Below are 17,388 nucleotides of genomic sequence, written 5' to 3' on the forward strand. Positions count from 1 at the left end.
ACATCAAACTCAGGGAATTGGAAATGCATCATGCTCTTGAAATGAAAAGATTGTCTCTTGAAAATGTTTCCCTCCCAGAGTCCTCTAGGTCTTCCAGTCCCAAGATGTCTCGACTGCCCAAAGAAGCAGTGAGTATGTATGATGTGAAACTTGATATTTTGGATTGGTTCTGTGCTTTTGAATACAATCATGGGATTCAGGATCTCGCAGGGAGTCAATTGATTCCTTGGCTTTTGTCTAGGCTCCCCAAGGTTGCAACTGATGCTGTAATGGAGGTGGGGGAACTTGAAAGATTGGAGTATGAGAATGTGATGCTGGCTTTGATATCCAGATTTGGGAAAACTCCTCCCAAGTACCCTAAGAGGTTTAGGACCTTCAAAAAGACTGATGGTACCCCTTGGGCAACCCGGGTATGAATGTTTGAAAAACCTAGATGGATGGGTTGAGGGTTACAGAGTAACTGCCCTTGAAGGAATGAGAAATCTGTTCTTGTTGGAATCTATATTTGATGCTTGCTCTCCTGAACTGAGACAGCACTTGGCTGACTCAAAAGAGATTGATCCCAAGAAGCTATGAAAGACTGCTGACTTGTGGGTTGCCAACAGGGCCACTCACAAGTATTCTGGGGCCACTCACAGAAAGGATGAGGGTAAGCAGCTCAAGAAAGATGACAAAGAGAATTCTAAATCCAACCAGCCAAAAGAGGGCAACAAACATAAGAAGGGTAAATCATTTGGGAAAAAAACAACAAACACCGGATGTTGCCAGCCGGTAACCCTGTGCTGCACTCCAAAAGGGATATAAAATCCCAAAAGAATTTATGACCTGGGGGGTTCCAAATCCTCCTAATAAGAGGTCGTTCCCACCACTGGTCAGTACTGTAGATGTTTTCAAAACAGTCAATTTTGATCATAGCTTTGCTAATATTCATTTAATGTTGCACATCCATGCATCGATGATCCTGTCCCCTGCTCACACATAGTCAAGAACCACTTAGACTGAGAAGGCAGGTTAAACAGGTGAATCAAATATTTTTATATAGCAAGATGAGTAAACAAAAACTGTTACAGCACAGTGCGGGGTACAAATAATTCCAAGAAAACATATATTAGTGAATTTAGACACAGTGGGCCTCATCACGACCCTGGCGCTAAGTGAAAAACGATGGCGGTAAATGGTTACCGCCATCTTTTTCCGCCAGGTCCGATCATGACCTGTGACCGTTAACTACGATGCCATTAGCGGCATCGTAGTCAACGCTGCCGCTAACTGCGCCAAGGGTGCGCGCCCGCGTCCGCCCACACCGTACTTAGCGCCATGCCGGAAAGGTACGCAAATGCCGACCCAAGCGGACATGCACCTAACGCCATCACCCAGCCCGTTAAGTACCTTACCACCATGGTGCTAACAACGCCATCGCGAACCAACCGTAAAGGGCCATGTTAAGTGAATGCAGCTGCCACAGGTGCACTGAAACAGCACAGGTGAAGGCAATACAGACTCAGGAAGTACAAAAAGAGCCCACCCCACCCCTTCCCACACCCAGACACACACCACAATGATACCAATTCGAATGGCAATGTTGGGGCTGGAGGACCTGATAGCAATGCATGTGCTACAACAGCAACAACAACTACTACAACAACAACAACTACAACAACAACAACAACAACAACAACAGGCAGCACAGAGGAGACGCAGGAGGAGAAGGAGGGCAAGGCAGGCCCAGCAAGCCCCACCTGCACAGCCAGTGCCACCACGCAGGCAGCCCCCAATACCACGCATCAGAGCCAATCCATTCAACCTCACTGCTGAGCAGATCCACACCCTGTACCGTTTGGACCGGGACACCATCACCGCCATCGTAGACATGACACACAACGACATCGTCAGCATGATAGAAAGTCCAACCGCCATCCCCCCCCTACTGAAGGTAGTGGCTGTACTCCACTTCCTGGCCACAGGCAGCTACCAGCACACAGTGGGGCACCTGCATGGCATTTCACAACCATTATTCTCGCAAACACTCATCCAAGTGCTCGATGCCCTCCTCAAGCACACAGACAACCACATCTCATTACCACGGACTGGCCAGGAGATAGCTAACACCAAAGTGGGTTTCCATGCACTAGCCGGCATACCCGGTTGCATTGGTGCCATCGACTGCACCCATGTGGAATTGGTGGTTCCACGTGCCGTGGAGGTACCGTACCGCAACCGGAAACAGTTCCACTCAATCAACGTGCAAATGGTCTGTGACTCCAACAAGATCATCACACATTGTTGTGCCCGATTCCCCGGATCAACCCATGATTCCATGGTCCTGAGGAACTCCACAATACCACGCTACATGGAGCGACATGCAGGCCCAAGATCCTGGCTACTCGGTGAGTCCAATGTAATGGAAGTGGGCAGGTGAATGACGTACCGATGCATACTCCACCTGGCTGAAAAGGGGGGGGGGATGCATACTCCACCTGGCTGAAAGGGGGGGGGGATGCATACTCCACCTGGCTGAAAGGGGGGGGGGATGCATACTCCACCTGGCTGAAAGGGGGGGGGGGGATGCATACTCCACCTGGCTGAAAGGGGGGGGGATGCATACTCCACCTGGCTGTGAGTAACACGGAGAACGGAGACAGAGGATGGGCACTCACAATGCACACAACCCCTCTGCATACATTGGGTGATGGCATGCAAAACAGGCCATGGAAGCCATGAGCATATACAGGTAGCATTGTGTGAATAAATTAGGTCATGTAGATGTGAGCCAAATTAACAGTTGGATGCAAGCCATGATGGAACATCATGTTCTTGATCAGACAACATGACTGACACATACATTCTCGCCTACATACAGGTGATGCAGGCTATCCCCTGAAGAGTTGGCTCCTTACACCAGTCCGGAACCCGCAGAACCAGCACGAGGAGGACTCCAACCGTGCACATACACGTACTCGTGTGGTCATAGAGCAGACATTCGGCCTATTGAAGGCACGGTTCCGAAGCCTCAGTAGGTCTGGTGGGGCACTCCTGTATGGCCATGAGAAGGTGGCAAAGATCGTCATGGCATGTGTAATGCTACACAATATGTGCGTCAGGCAGAATGTGCCCCTGCCCCCTGACGCAGAACTACAACCACCTGACGATGAGGATGAGGAGGGAGCAGATGGGGCGGCACCCCATGGAGGAGGCGATGCACAGGAGGGGCGTGCAATGCGCCAAACTATCATCGACCACTGCTTCTAGCACACATGGCTGGTGTGTGTCACATGGTGACTGCACTTGGGGCACTGTGTGGCACCGGGACATGCACACTGTGGACTGTACACCAATAAAGCACACATGCGCAAAGAAAAATTCAACACACTCTGGGTTTTTTTTCAAGGTAAAAGTGTATTCAAGCCATGGAACGTCGTGACCCACCACCTCCCACCTCCCCCCTGCACACACCCCCCCCCAACTCCCCCCTTAACTCCCCAACACACCTCCCCGCCACCCCCCTGCACACCCCAACACACCCACTCCCCCCTCCACCCTCCCCCCCCCCTGGAATCCCAACAAAGGTGTGAGTTAGTCTGTGCAGCAGTGTCTGAAGTAGGATTCCTACACTGTCCGGCCACTATTGGCAGCCCCCTCCACTGGCCCCCGGGGCACCCCTGCCTGTGCTGCGGAGGTTCCTCCCCGATCGGCGGATGGGGCTGCTCGGTGTCGAGCTGGCAACCGAGGAGGATCCTGCCTGCTCATTTGGACGCATGTCCCGAATTGTCTGCACAAGGTCAGTGATGGCGTGCCGCACAGCAGCAAGTTCCGCGCAGATGTCCTTTGTGGAGGACTCTATAGCGCCCTTCACTGTCTCAGCACATTTCTCCATTGCTGCACTTGACCCCCCACATTCTGCAACATGTTCTTCGAGCAGCGAGGAAAGTTGCTGCTGCCGGGTGACAATCGCCTCCAGGGAATGGTTGGTATTCTGGCCCATGGCTAATGGCAGTGGTATACCCATTGGGCTGATCACCCCCTGCAGCGGGGATGGAGTGGCTGGCCAATCGTCATCCTCTGGCTGACCCTGTGTGGCATCCGCATGCGGGCTGCTTAGGGACAGGTAGGGGGAATGAGGGTGGGCTGTGGGGCTTCTGACATCACTCTCCTCAAAGATCCCTGCTTCGCTATCGGAGGAGGCTGCAATGGCAGCAGTTTCCCCTATAGTGCTGCTTGCAGCAGAGGCTGTGCCTTCTGTGGGCATGATTTGTGTGATGTCTGCTGCTGCTGCTGCTGCTGCTTCTGTACTGCCTGCTGGGGTGGCTGTCTGTGCCCTGTCCTGTTTTCCTTGCATGGATTTTGGCAGCTGTGGGGTTTTCCTCGGGACGGCAGAGGTGGAGGGTTGTGGTGTTGGCACAGTTGTCCTGGCCCTCTTGGTGGGTGTGGAGGCAGTGGTGTCCTCTTCCTCAAGGTCGGAATTTGAGCCTGTGGTGGGACAAAGGAGGGAGAGTGTTATTGATGGGTCTGCGGACATTGGCCGGGCATTGTGGCGACTGGCATCTTATCAGTTAGTATATGTGGCACATTTCATGCAGGGGAAAAAAGTTGTCTCCCTTTTGTGTGGAAGTAGCATGGAGGTATGTGGGTGCCTGCAGTTAGGGTGTGCATACTGCATGTGTACAGGGTGCAGATCGGATGTATCTGTGGGCAGTCTCCTGCTGATGTGTTGCATTTACACTATGGGCCAACATTGTACTTCACATGAATGGACTTAGGTGAGATTTGCATGCCTTGATTTGAGCCACCTACCTGCATCGCCTGATGTCGGGGCTCCTCTCTCCATTCCTCCTACTCCTTCAATGCTCTGCATTCCGATTGTGGAGGCACAGATTTCCTCCCATGGCTGCAATTTAATAGGGGACTCCGATCCTCCCCCAGTTGCCATTGCCTGGTTCATGTTTGCTGATAGTATGCTCCTGACTCTGAGCCGGAGATCGTCCCACCGCTTGCGGCACTGTGTGACATTGCGGGGTGTTGTTCCCACGGCACTGACCCGCTGAGCTACCAGTGCCCATATGGCCTTCTTCTTGGATATGGCCGGTCTTGTCATTTGGTTGGAGAATACCACTGCGGCGTTCTCCTGGAGGGTCTCCGCTAGCATGGTAAGCTCCTCTCTGGAGAAGCGGCCTTGCCGCTGGCGGTCACAGGCTTTTTTCACCACTTTAGGCATTTTCCTGCAGGTAGAAGGTTGAAGCTGGTATTTGCGGGGTCTCAGGCTCGGATGTCCAGTGGTTGGGGAGGATGGCAATGAATTGTGTTTTTAAAGATGGCCGCCGTGCTCTTTCCCGTTCCGCCGCGGTGACGCTACTTCCGGTTCCGCTTATCTACGGTCAACGCTAATTGCGGTGACCGCTAACTACGGTCACCGCTATGTACGGTGGTCGGGGTGGCGGTGGTGCACCTTGCGCCGCATACGATGCCGGTAGGTGCCGTTTTGGGGGCATTACCGCCATGGCGCAGTTTACATTACCGCCATGGCGTAATGCTCGTGCGCGATGGGTCGTAATGTGGCGCACTTTACGCCATCTTCCCACGGCGTTAACGCTCATTACGCCATGGCGGTAATGACGGCGGATTACCGCCAGGGTCGTAATGAGGCCCAGTATCATGTCTGAGCCGATAGAGTGCTCAAATAAACCAGAAAGATTAAAGGTTAGATTTCTTCTTACAAGGTAACACCAACACACGAATATTAGTAAAATAAATAACTGTGCATTGTATACATGTGAGCAATACAATTTCTTTTACTCAAGCAATCATCCTAAAACACTCCTATAAGGTCATGGTTGCCAACGCGTTTCGAATTACAGAAAATCAATTTTCAGGGCAGGATGTGTTAAGTTTCATAATGTTTTCAAAATAATTCCTCATTATATCTCCTTAAGTTTGAAGCAATAGAAGATACTGGGCCTCATTACACAATAGGCGGTAAACCATGGCGATATTAGCGCCATGGTTCATGCCGGTAATTTGCTGGTACCGCCTTGGAGGAAAGGGGAATTACTGCCCTATTCCAAGGTTGGGAAGGCGGTAATTCCTCCTTCCTCCATTGCGCTTCCCCATTCCCATTTTTGCCCCATAGGGCATAATGGGAATGGGGAAAGCGCTAATTACGGTTCCGCAAATTGCGGTACCGTAATTAGCTCCCTGGTCCTTTTGCGGGTTGGATCTTTAACGCCTGCAAAAAGCAGGCGTTAAATTCCCCAACCCGCAAAGGGACCTCATAGTAAGGCGAAGGATTTACCAGTACCGGTAAAATACCGGTACCGGTAAACCCTTACCGCCATCCGTGTAATGAGGCCCACTGGCTTCTACCTGGTCAGCGGACCAACTCATACCTCCGGGGTGATGTGGTTCAGAGCGATAACTCACAAGGTGAGGAACTCACAGTTTTCATCGGTCACTGGAATCGAGCAGCCCGTCACTAGGTGCACCGATGAGAACTGTGAGTTCCTGATCTTGTGAGTTATCGCCCTGAACCACATCACTACCCGGGGGTAGGAGTTGGTCCGCTGATTGGGTAGAATGTACTTACATTTTTTAAATTTCTAGACCCAGCACACACTATTTTACCACAGGGTGCTGGACGAGTTACTTAGTATCCCCTTTGTCTAGTTTCTCGTGTAACACTTTTATATTACCCATTCTACAATTAATGGCTGGTGGCAGTGGTTTACATTTTACTACCATTGTGTGTTTTTACCGCGGGCTGCTTTTGCAGCTGCAGTAAGGCACCCATGGGTGCCCATCTTGTCAAAATGGCCCAGTCTCCTTTTTTTTTTGCCATTTCTTGTCAGAAAGCTCCTTCTTGAGATTTACTCTGCGCGCCAAACCAGGTTTGGTCCATTTGTTCATTTTGCCTTTGGCAGGATTCACGAGTGAAGCCCGCCTCTGGCTCCAGTATGTCTGGCAGGGGCAGGAAGTGAGGGAGGTGCCCGAAACTCCCTGTGCTTAATCCCCTTGATTACATAAATGCACCCAAAGGTGATTGGCCGGCTGGCTGTCCGGCAAGGACAGCCACCCTGCTGTGTGATTGACTGCTAGGCTGGAATGAATGGGAGAAACCTGCATAAAAGGCAAGGCTTTTGGCTTGGAATGTAGAGTTGACCACTGCACGAAGGAATCCGAAGAAGAACTTGGAAGAGACACCAGCTGCAACTCCTGGACCGTTGGTTTTCCCGGTGAAGCACTGCTGCTGTGCTGAAGCTCTGAATTTGTTTTGACTAGAGAAGCCCTGCAAGGACGACTTCTCCCCATGAGTTTGACATCCTCTCGGAGCTGGCTGTACTTCCACTGCGGCTGCTGCTGGAACCGAAGTGCCAGCGAGAGGAACACCAAACCAAGTGGATCGCTTTTAATTCGGACCTGAGCACCAGGAAGATCCTCCGGACATCCCTGAAGCAGGACTGACCAAGCCTGAGCCACCTCAACAGAGTGCTGGACCCCAAATGCGAGGAAAGGCTGAAGCGGTATCCGAGAACCGCAGTGTTTCTATTTTCTGTCAGACGTGAGGAGCTGAAACCGCGAAGTGCTACTGAATTGAAGTATGCCCATTGCTGCATCTGACCTCCCCATTGCAGTACAGGAGTCCTCAGATGTCCTCCCTCTTGTCCCCATGACTGAGGCCCAGGAACAAAAGGATCTGCAGAGCTGTACAGGAACAGAAGCCAGCTGGAACATTTCTTCTAACCAAAGGTATTGTAAAGTCTAAGAGAACTTACCTCTTGTTGAGTAGCCTTACTTGCTCTCAGTTGGGACTTGTCTTGGTTGCCCTTGCAGAGTTGCTTACAGCTTTGCCCCTCACAAGCCTCCCAGCTTGTGGCCCTTCAAGTGAATCTTATTTCTACAAACTTTTCTAAAACTATTGTGCTAGACATTTACATACCTGCAAAGAAGAACTTCAGCTCCCCTAGATTTTGTTCAACTAACATTGGCTGTCCTGGCTCGCTGAGAGACTCTTCTTACCTTTGACTCTGTGCCTTTACCTTTCCACAGGAAAGGGTTAAATTTGCTTGACATTGAAAGGTTCAAAAAGTACTTAAATGTTTATGAATTATTTGTTAACCTTTGTTTTATTCCTATATCTAACCTTTTGCACCAACCTCAGTATTGCTCTAAATGTAACAGTGATAAATCAATGTCCACAGTGTCCTAGCTATTTAAGTCACCTGAGGGTGTACAAAGTGTCTGTGTGCCATCTCTAATGGGTATCATCTGATTTAGAGAAACTAAGAGTGTGTATTGAAGTATATTATAAGTGATACATGTTTTTATCCTTTCTGAAGAAGTCTTATATAACTGACTGTTAAATAAATGAATAATTGTTAAATCAAGAAACCTTGAGTGTAAGTGTTTATTTTAAAAACTGTCACTGTGATACTCTGTGTTACAACCCTACTGCTCACATTGACCCCCCTTGAGATAAGCCTGGCTGCTCAGCCAAACTACCAACCTGTGTAGTTGTCACGCCTGTCACCCCTGTTTCACTTGTGCCCACGGCTTCTCACCCTCGAGGGACTCATTTTGCACATAGAACTGCTAGACCGTTCTATACGAGATGGAGATTGTTTGATTCTTTGCCAGGAAAGCGGCATTTTCAATATTCACGCCGTTAATGTCACGTGTGCTGGTCCTAATCATGTGATCCGCTATGACCTATTTAGCAGCGTTGTAGACTTACGATAGCTGCTTCCGATTGAGTTGCTACAGCCTTTTATTTTCTTCCTGAAGCTTTGTTCCATTAGAATCCAGCGGATCTGTTACTTTTCAACAGTTATTTCGGATTCCATTTCGGCTAATTGCCGCTTGCTTCCAAGTGGTACCTCCTTGTCTGGTGTTTCCCGTTCCTAAAGGGAGACTTTGATACCGTCCGCTGCCTGGTTCATCAAAGCGGATCCTCACTCCTCAGTTCCGCGCTAGGCTGCTCTTGTGATGGCATCATAACCTACTGCCTTCTGAGACTCGCAGCAGCTAGCGTGGTTCTTTACTTACCTTCAGCCACGTTGACACGTTTACACGGCGGCTGCTCAGGTTTCAGCATTTTCAGCCACACTTTCACAGCGGTTTAATTGACTGTCAAAGTTTCACTAATATAAACAATACAAGCCTAACTTCCTCCAATACTCCATGGTTAGTGCTCCTCTCCTCTACTGCGCACTAACTTACCAGTTTGGATTACCTCCTGAGAACTGTCTATATTCTGTTTCAAGGGCATTGCTTACTTTCTACCGTCAAGAACTACTACACACCATTTTGCTTTCTTCTATTTTTCACTGCGTTTACTTGTGCACAAGACTTCATGGACGCTATCCAGTTGTGCACCAACTCGGTACTATCGTGACCCTCGTACTGTTTGGGATTAGTTCCTATACTAACCTTCCTTCCCTGTTGTTGTTTTCCTCTGGGATTGACATGGTGTTTCCAGTGACAGACTTGTTCTGAAGTTACATACGCCAACAGGTTAGTGATTACTTTATATTTTACATAGTGATAGGATCCAATAGTCTGATTGTATACTGACGTATTCCTTATTGCTCTCATAGCCTGGCAAGTGTTTTGTGTTTCCTGCCCTTTCCATTGATTCCTCCCTCTGACTGTGGAACAAATACAGTCATAGAGTATCATCAATTGGAAGGTCTCATTTTTGACGAGACCGTTCTACTCGAGCTGTTTTTTGAATACTCAAGACCACGAGACTGCCCTCAACACTAGTATCCTTTTAAGATAGTCGTAGACCTGTATCCTTTTGTTTACACTCGCATTGTGATACAACGTTATATCCATGACAGTAGTACAGACTTATACCAAAGGTTGGGTTCCTATTGCCAGGAGGTCAAGGTTGCTGTAGTCTTCCAAGGGTTACTGCACACAATCTTGGCTAACAGTCAGCAGGTTCAACACAGTGTAAGCTAATGTACAACTCAGAGTGTTCTAGCTTCAATCGACAATTGTGCACCTGGGACTTGTCTCCATACTCCCCTTAGAAGTCCATGTCGCTGCTTTGAACATATCTCTGTGTCCCTTGACTGGGTCTTTTGCACTCGCGTCATCCACAACTATCCCCCACTCTTTTCTTAGTGGCAGATGTCACCTGTGACCGTGCACTCTGAAGGGAGCTGGGTGGATGATAATGCACAAGGTGCCGAATACCATGTACAAGTCAAAAGAGTCTTGCCTCTAGGGAACATTGTCCACATGGCCACTGCAGACCCGGTGTCCCCATACTACCCTTTGGAGACCCCGTCCCTGCAATCAATATAGCTCTGTGCCCTTTGACTAGGTTCCGAGCCCATTGCACTCGCATCATCCACCCCACTCCTTTTTGTCAATGGCAGTTGAAATCTGTCGCCAGGTGCTTGCAAGGTGGCTGAGTGGATGAACACGCACGAGGTGCCAAATACTGTGTACAAGTCAAAGGAGTCTTGCCTCTAGGGGCCATTGTCCTCATGGGCACCATAGACCCGGTGTCTCCATGCTAACTTTTGAAGACCCCTTCCCTGCAATCAACATCTCTCTGCGTCCTTTGACTAGGTTCCAGGACTGTTACTCACTTCATCCGCATTATCCCCTTCCGATATCAATGGCAGTTTGCACCTGTGACTGTGTGCTCTCAAAGAGGCTGGGTGGATGAGAACGCACAAGGTTGCCAAATACCATGTACAAGTCAAAGGAGTCTTGCCTCTAGGGACCATTGTCCACATAGCCACCACAGACCCGGTATCTCCATACTATCCTTTGAAGATCCCGTCCCCGCAATCAACATATATCTGTGTCCTTTGACAAGGTTCTGGGCCCTTTGTGCTCACCTCATCCACATCCACCCCACCCTCTTTTATCAATGGCAGTTGTCACCTGTGACCATGCGCTTTCAAAGGGGCTAGGTGGATGAAAACGCACAAGGTGCTGAATACCATGTACAAGTCAAAGGAGTCTTGCCTCTAGGGAGAATTGTTCACATGGCCAGCACAGACCCAGTATCTCCATACTCCCCTTTGAATACCCAGTCACTGCGATCAACATATGTATGTGACCAAATGTATGTGACCATTCACAAGACCCTGTACTCATCCCTATATACCCATGCCCTTCTCAAATACTGTAATCACATGAGACCATGCGCTTGTAATAGTTGGCTGTGGGTGCCCACATTCTTCTTTGAAATTTGATGTCATAAAACCGTCACTGCCATCAATCTTTAAACATACCCAAATATGGCTATGTAACAATAGTACATCATGCCCCTAAAAAAAGACCAACTAAATTTAGGAGCAGTCAGTTCACACGACAAATTCAGGTGCAGATCCGCTTTTCTAAGCGTTTATAAACTCTCCCAAACTTAGCAAGAAAAGATCTCTGCTGTCTACTACAGATATTATCATCAGACTACTTCTTATCCTCATTGCTGAGTAGCCTTGTCAAAAATTTCCTATTACAGGTAATATAACTCTTGGTTATTACAGTGTCCTCATGTTCAACTTGGTACTTTTATGGTGCATTTTACTGAATTTCCATCCAATTTGTATGTCCATGTATCTCATTTATGTGACCATCAACATTTCTAAGAATTATTATCTCTTGAATTACCACATCGCATGACAGCGTATTTAAAAAAAGTGATCATTTGATCATCCCTATTTTCTTTCCATGGCCCCAAGGATGATCAATGTACCAGTAATATGTTTCTTCATGTGACGGACCATTGACTTAAAAGTACTTTGTTCACCTGTCTGCTCAGACCATGTTTGTTACAGGGCAGTTACCAAATAGTACAGCACTTTGTTTTTGCTAAATGTGTGTTGGTTGAATTAATCACTGTCATACATTATTAATTTAATTTTCAAATACTTTTTTCTAGAGTGAAAAAAACAAAATCAGTCTCTTTTACTTTACTAGCAGTTCCTTTGTTTCCTGCTTTGTTTCACACGGTTCCTGTTTAGGCAAACATTTCTTTAATTGTCTTTCTCTAATGCAACCTTCTCCTTGATTTTGAAAACACTGTTTCTTTAATCTTCTGGACTATCAAACACTGCCTTCATGTACCGCTTTGGGGTGCCCTAATATCAGCCATGTCAAAAACTCTGGGCACAGTTATGCATATTTTCCCAAAGGATCTGTCGTTGATAACACATGGTTGTTTATTTGTGGATTTCCAGTATCCGAGATTGACAGCAGAGCCAAGGATGTCTCGGAGGACATGAGGGGCAATCGATTTTGCGTCTGCAGCATGCACTTCTCTGAAGATATGTATGAACCATCTAAGTTCACAAAAAAGCATCGCCCCTTACTTGAAAATTACTACCCAATGCTGTTCTAACTGTATTTCAGTACACACTGAGTCAGGTGAATAGTGAATGCTGAAAGATGAATGTATGTGCATATATACATAGTTCTCTGTACATATATTTTGAAAAAACAATCACAGTTTATTGAACTTGTGTGCCAATGGGTAATCGGTGAAAGGATTGGAGTTTTTGTGCAATACTGGTATAGATATTTGAAGATGGATTGTCAAATTAACCCCCTCCTCCCCCTCTTATAAGGTACATGATGCGGAAGAAGTCCAAGAGATATCGTGAACGCCCATACTATTTCGGACCAATTCCTAGTGCTCCAATAATCGATAAGTATGCCGAGAGGTAACCACTCAGCCAACCCTACCAGGTGCGATACAAATCCTCCCCAGAGTGGACGAGGAGCCTCAGGCTGCAACTAAAGAGAGCTCAATTGACATTATTGACTAAAGCGCTGAAAAGTCAAAGGGCCTCATTACACGGATGGCGGAGAACCATGGCGCTATTAGCCGCCTTGGCAGAAAGGGGAATTACCGCCCCATTCCAAGGTTGGCGGGCGGTAATTTCCCCTTCCACCATTGCCCTTCCCCATTCCCATTTTTGCCCCATAGGGCATAATGGGAATGGGGAAGGCGCTAATTACGGTACCGCAAATTGCGGTACCGTAATTAGCTCCCTGGGTCCCTTTGCGGGTTGGTTTTTAATGCCTGCAAAAAGCAGGCGTTAAGTCCCCCAACCCGCAAAGGGACCTCGTAGTAAGGCAGTAAGGATTTACCGGTACCGGTATTTTACCGGCATCCGTGTAATGAGGCCCAAAGCCATTGACGTTGTTAGACCATGACGTAGCAGCATTAGACAGAAAGCACACATGCCATCCGCACATTGGGACATAAACACACACTCGAATACACGAAGAACACAAGCGTAAAGTTCTATAGTTAGAGGACAGAAACGTACACACACTGTCTTTGCTTCAAATATTTTGTCATTAGCTTAACGCAGCAACACAGAAACCGCAAGAAGCAAGAGATCGTGAACAAAGCTGGCAGATGCTTATGTGCAATTAACCTTATGGAACTGCAGGAGCACCTATGGGACCTGACAGAGCCAAGTGTAACTAATATATGGAGCATATAGAGTAGCATGGACACTGTAGGAATCGCATAATGGTTTAGGAAAATTACAGCGGGCCACAAGCCTCTCAGCAAGAGATGAGCTGAGGTGTATTCAGGCTGGAAAAGATCAGACGTGTGAGACAGGAACCACTGCCAAGGCCACCAGATACCAACGACATTCCATTCCCTGAACGACAGTAACACCTGCTGCAATCAATGCAAATAATTCCTCATAATTCAGAGCAGCAGAAGCTCCAAATCATGTTCTCCTAACACGTGACCCAGGCTGACTCAGAGAAGTAATAGAAACCAAAGCTTGGAAAGAGAATCAATCTCACGCCGCCAGACACTAGCTTGCAACAAAGATGTTATAATGTGAGACAAGAGTTGCACAAGATGAGTGAGCATTCTCATAGTCTAAGGTGGTGCACACAAGTTACAATGCAGACACATAGTCATTCTTATTACCTTGACAAGGTACACCAAGAGCTGAAAACCATTGTGGTTCCCAGGCCTGGGGAGGACAGCTCTAGCCAATCACAGTTCAGGCTTCTAGGGGTGTGTAGCAACAGGCAAGAACCAATGGTAAGACCCTCACACTGCAACATTGTTTAGAGTTAGTAATTTGGGGATGGACCCGGCCAGCCACCTTACATATGAGAGCCAGTAGAATAACTCATGTAGGGGATTATATAGGTTATTAGGCACCTGACAACCAATCCAGTAGGCCAATAGGTTTTCTGGAGAGGGGCCCAGGTTGAGACGTCACTATAACGCCACTTCATGACAAAACTGACCTGCGTACCAGGATACATTGTGATGTCTGTGGATTTCTTCAATCCTTGTACTGATCCCTGTTCGTTTTGGCTTTAATAAACCACAGTTTGAACTTGCTGTCTGGCTGGGTCTATGTTCCTTTTGGGTGAAGGTGTTGGGACTTTCCAAGAATCAGCAAACTCCTAATAGCCCTCAAACATACCTGGGAGTTTGTCCCCAACAAGTTGGTAGCCAGAGGATGGGTGGCTGTGCCAGCCCGGCACCAGGTCGACTCCTTCCCCGCCAAACCTGAGAGGGTGCGGGACCCTCGTATATTTCGAGAGCGACGGGAAAACGTGTGCCTGTTTAAAGGTCGTCAGGAGCCCTTAGCAAATTATGCTGCCCGAGATCGGCGAGTTATCCAGGCAGACCAGGACGGGGAGGCAAGCGCCTTGACTGGGAGCTGGCAGCCGAGCAGCGCCAGTACAACACAGAACGTAAGAATTGATCCAGACCAACAGCAACTGTGGGTGTGAGGGAGGGTATTGAGTATTGTGGAGTATTGTTTAGTATTGTTGAGTATTGTTGAAATATTGTTTAGTAGTGTCATAGCATCGTTTAACACTGTTGTAGTGAGTAGGGACAGGAGCGGAAGTAGAAGTCCCTTTTCTGTGTTTAGTGCACATTCGGTCTTCCATGTAAAAGATTTGTGTAAATTATCTAGACTATTGACTTAAAGGCTTGGATGACAAAAGTTATGTAAGTAAGGTATTCCTGTGGGTTGGGTGTTTTAGCTCGGGTCATAGATGATGGTATCCCTGTGAGGGTTAGCAGAGGAGCTAGCCTAGATTGAAGAAGATGAGTCAGCTGGTCAAGTCTTATGGAGAGAGGCGTTTCACACGTTAGGCGACGCAACAGGTGCAGTTTGATCACAAGAGAATATTGGTGTATTCTGCCTGGAAAGCATGAAGACAGCTGTGGGGTTTTGTGTGGGTTTGGGAGTAACAGGCTATTATTGTGTGCGTGCAATATTTGATCTACCTATATTGTGTCGACAGCTTGGTGATGTCACCCTTAGGTTTGCATATAGGACACAGAGAGTTTGAGACGGTGAGGAGCTAGTGTTGAGAACTTGGGATTGGCAGACAAAGTGAACCAGTGGTGGTGCGCAGAAGGCGCATGCGCAGGATTGTGGTTGTGTGCCTGAGGAGGCAGCGATTGTGAAGGAGGGGCAGTGCGTGGATCACACCTGATATGTTGTGGAGCCTGAGGGGCTCGTATAGCCCGGAAAGTATTATAGAGCTGGTCAAGTGGCACGGAGAGTAGAGCGCTCGCTTTGACATCCGTGCAGAGCTTGCTAACGCAGGTTTGAATCACGGTGGGGCCAAACTCAGCCTTTCATCCTTCCGAGGTCGATAAATGAGCACCACACACCGTGGGTAATAATAAGCAGCGCTCAGATACCTGAGGGTTCGCAGCGCTATATAAATGTCAAATTATTATTATTATCGCTGTATTGTAATTTTTATTCCTGAACATCAGATTATCAAAACCCTCGACTTGAGGTCAGGTAAGAGGTATTGAAATGTATCAAGGTGTCGTGACTTGAGTGTCGCGAAGATATGAGAGACCTCTGTCCCCAAGTGCCGCAGAGAAAGAAACCAAAGCCACTCTCTGCGCAGCCCTTGAGGCCACAGGTGGGAGATGTTGAACTCCGGAACCACGGAACTCCTGGAGACCCCGAAACCGCTGCAAAGGAAACAGCAATAACAGTTACCACTAATATGGAAGAAGCAAAAAATGGCTTACCAGGGAAGGGCAGAAGGACACTGCTAACCCTTTAGGGTTGGGATCGGGAGGTTCCGGGATTCACATCGGCAGCGGCTCCAGATGATGATGTTTGACAATGGAAAAGCCCACTGAGGTGTTGTGGTGAAAAGGCCCACCTGAGGAGAATCCAAGAGCCAGGTATCTGTGGAATAGCTCCTAGAAAGTCAGGATAACTAGATGCCAAAACAAGAGGACTATCCGAAAAAGTCCGTAGGCAATCCGAGGTTAGTTACCAGTGGAAACGACAAAGTACCAACAACCAATAAGGGCAATCCAAAAAAGTCTGTGAAAACAGTTCCAGGGTCGAGTTTTCCAGAAGAGCATAAACAGGTACGTGGCGCCAAACAGAGATTCAAAGAGCAGCTGTGAAGCGGTGACCGTACGGGAAGTCAGTGTTTTAGTACTCACCACTTCCTGGACACGTGATGCGGAACCGCATCACGTGAACGGGATCCCGGATCACGTGAGCGGTAGCCGGCGGTCCCGTGACGTGGAAGCATTCGTCTGATTCTTCCATCTCTCAAGCGCCAAGGCAACTGCCAACGGGAACACGGGCGGAATCGGGACCGCGCAATGCCGGTGGCATGCTGCCGACGTCCTTGAGGGACAACCAGCTGTAAACGTGAGTCCCGAACCTGATGAGGGGAATGAGGAAAGATCGAGGGACATAGTCGGGCTAAGGGAACCCTAAGGGTGGTAGTGGTGGTGAGTGCAGGGTGTGCATTGCGTGTGACAGCAGATTGCGTGACAGAGCCCCCCCAAAGGCCCACGACCCCATGGGCAGGATGGACTGTCCCGATGAAAATGGGCCACCAACCGGGGAGCGTGAACATCCACAGCAGGGACCCAAGAGCGCTCCTTCGGACCGTAACCCGACCAATCCACCAAATACTGCAAACAACCCCTACAGACAAAGGAGCCCAAAATGCCAGAGACCTCAAACACATCGGGGGCATCCAGGGAAACCGGGGCGGCCGGGGCACGGAAACGGGAGAAGCCGGGACATGGCTTGAGCAGGGAGGTGTGGAAGACGGGGTGAATCCGCCAAGAGCTCGGGATCACGAGGCGATATGCCACCGGGTTGACCACTTGGGAAACCACATAGGGACCAACAAAATGGGGCAGCAGTTTGCGACAACCCACCAAACGAAGATGACGGGTGGACAACCAGACCCGGGAACCCACAGAATGGATCGGGGCCACCACCCGCCTCCTATCTGCCAGGGACTTCAAGGACGCCTGGGCCTCACGAAGGTGAGCGATGGTTTGGGCATGGACAGAGGACAGGTCCCTCACACAGGCATCCGCAGCAGGGTTCACAGGAAGAGAAAGGTCAGGGATGGGCAGGACACGGG

The sequence above is a fragment of the Ambystoma mexicanum genome, chromosome 12 (genome assembly GCF_040938575.1).
Source record: "Ambystoma mexicanum isolate Mex_15411 chromosome 12, UKY_AmexF1_1, whole genome shotgun sequence".
NCBI classification, from domain to species: domain Eukaryota; kingdom Metazoa; phylum Chordata; class Amphibia; order Caudata; family Ambystomatidae; genus Ambystoma; species Ambystoma mexicanum.